General features: G+C 36.1%; 1 pseudogene; it reads left to right on the forward strand.

Moving 5' to 3' along the window:
• The first annotated feature begins 1,240 nt into the window (after window positions 1-1,240).
• On the forward strand, window positions 1,241-5,791 carry LOC137712028 (sulfite exporter TauE/SafE family protein 4-like; annotated as a pseudogene).
• The last annotated feature ends 300 nt before the right edge of the window (window positions 5,792-6,091 follow it).

Here is a 6,091-nt window from a genome sequence, read left to right on the forward strand (position 1 = left end):
AATTTGTTGAAGATCCTTCTCGGAAAGCCGAAATTGCATTTCCAATGAGTTGTATTATGTTCAACACAGAAAAATTAAATTGAATCAATAGCATGTAGGTCAATTCAAAATAATAAATAAATCATAAAAATAATGATTAAAACGTAATACTCCCCTGATTGAAGAATAAACTCTCTTTAGCGTATCATCAAGAGCGTGCTGATAACGTGTTGTAGGCATAATTTACTAAACAATTATGAAGGCTGTAGAGAGAGTGGGTACGACAAAGAGAGAGAAGTGAGAGATTTGTAATTGTGAGGTGTGTTATATTCCACCCCCTTGTGCCTTTATTTATAGTAGTAGGGAAGGTTAATTCCTTACTCTTTTAGGATTACAACTCTTAATAGGTAATCAACTTGTAGTAATGGTCTCTCAACTTTAATCAAATTGGAGCAATGGTCCCTTAACTAAAAATTCATTACTATTGGTCCCTCAACTCATCAAAATGTGTAGATACGGTCATTTCATCAACTTTGTCGGAATTTTGTCAAAAAGAGTTATATTGGAAGGACCATTGGTACAATTAGGGTCCCTCAACTCATCAAAACGTGTAGCTTTGGTCATTTTCGTCAACTTCATCAGCTATGGTCCTTATCATCAACTTTGTTAGACATTTGTCAAAATAAGTTATGTTAGAAGAACCATTGCTACAATTGGGTTAAAGTTGAGGGATCACTGCTCAAATAGGTTAAAGTTGAAGAACCATTTCTCTAGTTGGATTAAAGTTGAGGGACTAATGGTAATGAATTTTTAGTTAAGGAATCATAGCTGCACGTTTTGATAAATTGAGAGACGAATGGTAATATATTTTTAATTGAAGGATCATTACTCCAATTAAATTAAAATTAAAAAACCATTGCTACAATTTATTCTTAAATAAGTAACTATTAACTTAACTTGGAAACACAAGAAAAACATTCAGATAATATCTCCTACCATATCTCAAATTGGCAACAACCCAAATTCACGAAAAAAATTAATGTGATTGGATGTGTCACTCATGTGGCTCCTATTAAACGACAATTCTCTCTCTCTCGTATTTATATATACCTTGGTTGGTTCTGTCACTGTTTAGTAGGAGCAGAGAAAATAACATATCTGGGTGCCAGAGCGATTGAAAAAACTGAATTTTGCGGTTATATCCTAGTAAATATTTTTTTGCTTGTCCTATTAACACTCGGAGAAAAAACCAACGAGTTCGATGGCCACAAGAACCCTAGTGCTCTATCTCCTTCGAGTTTCTCTCTCGCTATTCTCTGTGTTTTTCATCACTCACCATATATGATTACTACTCTCCCCAAATCCGCCTTTCCGGTTATCTCAGTTCCAATCTCTCCCACACCTCCACCACCGATACAACATGGCCCGTAACTCTCTTCCTCTCTCTCAGTTTTTTGTGTTTCTATATGTGCGCGTGCCCCACGGAGCGTGCACATCCAAACGCCTTTGTATGTGTCAATGTGTGTGTGTGCCCCATGCTCTTTGCACATGAAGCGCGCTCACATCCAGACGTCTTTGTATGTATAGAAAAGGTGAAGTGTTGCTCAATGGATAAAGGTTTTTGTTCTTTGAGTGCAGGAATTGAAGTTCTGTTGGAGGCTTGTGCTGGCAACAGTGATTGGATTTCTGGGGTAGGCATGCGGACGGTGGGAGGAGTAGGAGGGGGCGGAATATTTGTTCCTATGCTTACTTTGATTGTTGGATTTGATACCAAGTCTGCTGCTGCTCTCTCTAAATGTAATTTCACTTCTCTCTCTACCCAATCTTCTTCTTCTTCTTCTTCTTCCTTTTTAATTTTTTTTTTTTTTTTTTTTGCATATTTTGAGTTTCAAAAACCACCCTTTCTTCTGCTTTCCAGTGAGTTTATGATGTTAAAATTTTTATTTAAAACATATAATAGAAATTCAACCCATTATATTTAACAGAGGATCCCAACTCAATGAAAAACGATTTTCGCAGATTTTATACTTTCAGTTGAACGGATAAAACAAGAATCTAAGAATTAAAATAAAGGAATGAGATTCAAGAAAATACAAGAGTGTGAAAGGCAATACTAAATTAAGTTTATGATGTAATTTTTATTTAAAACTACATGCACTGGTATCAAAAAGTGTTGTTAAATGATTGATGCATTTCTGTCTCCCATTTGTGTTTCTCCCAAATTCTGAAATTTTTCACCTAACTATTCTACTTGTCTGTGGTGTAATATATTACTTAATTTTTGTAATATATTTATTTAATAAAAAAATATGGTTTAGATTGGATTGGATGATGCAGGTATGATAATGGGGGCATCAGCATCATCACTGTGGTACAATCTGAGAGTGCCTCATCCAACAAAAGAAGTGCCAATTATAGACTATGAATTGGCCCTTTTCTTTCAACCCATGCTCATGCTTGGCATCACCTTGGGTGTTTCTCTCATGGCTCGTTTACGTAACCATAATCAAAATAGGAGGAATTGGAATGAGGAGGAATTGAGTTAAGGAGGAATTGGAATGAAGAGGAGTCAGAATCAGATTCATGTTGAAATTGTTTACTTAAATGTTAAGGAATCGGAATATGAATGAAATTGAGTTCATATAAGTTGTTTACTAATTCAGCTGAATCGAAATAAATATCAATATGATTACTAAATTACCCTTGTTTATTTTCTTTTCTTTTCTTTTATTCTATATTTATGTTTATAAACATTTTAATTAGATTTTTTTTATTTAATTAAAGTAAAGAGTTAAAATATGCATTATTGATTTATTGTGTATAAATTAGATTATAATCTAATTAAAAATAAAAAACCTAGCCACATTCATCTTCCTACATGTAGAAAAGAGAACCCAGATACCTTCAAAGCCGTCAAGACCTTCCCACCCTGCAAAAGAAAGAACCCACAAAGCAATTGGAGAGTCAAGTCCTTCCTACCCCGCAAAAGAAATAACCCAAAAATTCAAAGAAATTCGTTTGCTCATGCCTATTTCTTTCTCAGGTTTATGGTGGTGCAGTGGTGATACAGAAGGGAGATGGAGAGGGAGAAGTGGTTAGTGCTCTAAGTTTCAAGATTCTTTGATTCTTAGGGGCAAACAGAGAGTAGTTGTAGTGGGTATGGGATCTGGGCTTGGTGGAGCAACATCTAGTCGTGAGGTAGATGAAGCAGCAGTGTTGGTGAGGGAGATGATCACAGTAAGATGAAGGGCAGTATTGGAATAATCACAACCAAGTGAGGGCATAATTGGTAAAAGAAGTTCATTCCCAATTCCCTTCCAGTCCAGGAATTGAAATACCTTCCTCATGTAGGGAGTCCAATTCCTCCAAAACCACGAGTAGGATTCCCCAATTGGTGTGGACCCCACACGTTTTTATGATTCCCCAAGATTAAGTAAACAAAGGTGTATCTCGTAATCAGAATCCGATTCCGTAAATTGATTCCGATTACGGGTACGTAAACGTGCCCTCAGTGTTGTCTTCCCCTAGTAGCTCATCACTGTCCTCATCATTATTCTCTTCCTGGGTCCGTACATTAATTTACTAAAGATGTTACTCTTATCATCTAATTGTACCATCATTTGTAATAGAGATGAGACTCATATGCGTTAGTGGATACTATCTCTGTTAGAGAGATGGTACAAATGATGGTAAAATTAGGTAGTAAATGTAGCATTACTCTTAATTTACTTCTTTTCACACAACCCAATTTCATATTTTATTTTAATTTATTAAATTTCTCATCTTTTTGCTACTTAGTATTACGGTCTAATGATATTCCTCTTCACTTGTAAGTGATAGGTCTTTAGTTTGATTCTCGCCAAAGGCGAGTTTGAACCACATTATCACTAACTCATTGTGAGGCTAAGCTCATCCCCTTTCCACTTAATCTAGATAATATATGTTTGTTAACAACAACAAAAAAAAATTCTCATCCTTTTTCTCTTCTTTTGTTCTTTCTAATCGTATCAAGGACTTTATCAAGGTCTTGTTTTAAAGGGGTTGAGATGTGGAAGGAAGAGACTATTTTAAAGGTCAGAGTGCTTTTACAATTTAGACTGCTAGTAATTTAACGGTACCAATTTTTACCATCTGCTCTCCAAATTGAATATTTAACATATAACCTCCATAGGCTAAAAGATGGGTCCTAAATCTAAAGTATTTGAAGATCATTATTGAAAGTGAGTGATTTCATTGTGCATTCATTTCTGAAATTTTTGCAGAAAGAATATGCAAGGCAGCAAGAAGCTACAGTGAGCTCTCAGAGCGAAGGTAAGACACAAATACATCTCTGTGATTGTAAGTAAGTGCGCGCGTGCATATTTATTTATTTTTGCTGTTTCTTATATGGAAATCTACTGTGTTTTTTTTTATTTTTTTGTTGTTTTGCAAGGTGTGGTTCTAATTAATGCAGAGTATGAGTCATTACTTCCAAGCGAAGAGAAATAAATGATGGTGAGCAAAGTATTAATGTTCTCATCTCAAGTACTGAAAAAAGACTGAACTCTTTTTTTTCTGTCTGTTTTAGCAAATACAAATGTTCAATCTTAGATGGAAAAAGGTGTTGGTGCTGGTAGCTGTATGGGTTATTTTCCTTCCTTCTTCAAATCCTCAACGCAAGTAATCCTCCTCTCCCTGATTGGAGAATGACTTAGATGGCAGCACAGGCACACGCCACTGTGTTGTACCTGTTCCAATATGCAATGTCATGTGTAGAGAACCTTATGCATGAATCATATGATTGGCACGGGACGCCTTGGTGTGGTGTACTTGTCTCCTCTGATTGCATGATTGCCAAATGCTTATTACTTCATATTTTTTAATTGAGTGCACAATGATGTAAATGCTTGCGGTACATGGTATTGGGTCCTCTTCTGCTTAGAGGTAGTAGAACATTTCTTACTTGATAATTGCCACAACTGGTTTCTCAACTCTATTCTAATACGGGGACAGCATTTACCCCTTGTTTTTTTAACAATTATTTTTATCTCTTTTGTTCTTTTCTTTTTTCTACATGTTTTATCCCTTCTGTAATATTTTTATTTCAGTTTCCCATAGCACTTGGGGTGTTTGGATATGAATCAATGAAGCTGTGCAAAGAGCACAGGGAGCACAGAATCCATCTACGAGGCTTCGATCGCTTGGACTACTTGGATTTGGTGGAAGTTTCATTCTTGGACCTCTCCTCCTTGAAATTGGTGTCATCCCTCAGGTCTCAAACATTATTTTACCATGGTTAAATCCCATTGAGTGCAGTTTTCCCATGTAACTACAATGCATGTAGATTGTCATTGATTGTTACTGTTTCCATGAATAGGTTGCCAGTGCAACTGCCACTTTTCCAATTCCATATGATATGGCTTTCATTTTTTGTCTCATTGATTGCTTGGTCAGTAAGCAATGGTAATTTCTTTTTTCTTATGTAAATTCTGTTTGCAGCTATATACCTCACAAGCGTGTCAATCTTGGCTCGCTTATGGGGACAGTTCCTTGTACAAAGAGTAGCTGCAATTCTGAAGAGAACATCAATCATCGTATTCATCCTCTCTGGTGTCATCTTTGCTAGCATCATCACAATGGGTAAAAACAATTATTCTTTTTCAAACCAAAATTCGCATGTTCCTGTTACTTGAAAACCAAGTTTCATCATCCGTGCATGTCCTAATTCTTGTTTGTGAATTGTTTTTCAAGTGTAATCAGCATCAAGACGAGCATCCAAATGATAGCAAATCACGAGTTTATGGGATTCTTGGAATTCTGCAGCAGTCAGTGATCGCTGGCTAAGATATAGAATGATAGCGGAAAGTCAAAGGAAATCAGGAAAGTGTAATGGGAATGTTTCAAAAGGAAAGTTGTATCATAAGAAATTCATCATAGGAATTGTTGGCCAATACCCAGTTGACCAACCTGAATCAACATTGTTCTGAAGCAATAAAAAGGAAGTGTGTGGTTGTCTCTGGTCCAGGTTTTGGTTGCTTGTTAGCTACTGGCTAACACATGAACCAAGCAAGTAGTGTCTGATCCATTTCTGGTTTATATAGATTAAGTTTGCTTGTTAGCTTCTGGCTAACAA

This window comes from Pyrus communis, chromosome 14 (assembly GCF_041283825.1).
Source record: "Pyrus communis isolate YQ-2024b chromosome 14, ASM4128382v1, whole genome shotgun sequence".
Taxonomy (NCBI): domain Eukaryota; kingdom Viridiplantae; phylum Streptophyta; class Magnoliopsida; order Rosales; family Rosaceae; genus Pyrus; species Pyrus communis.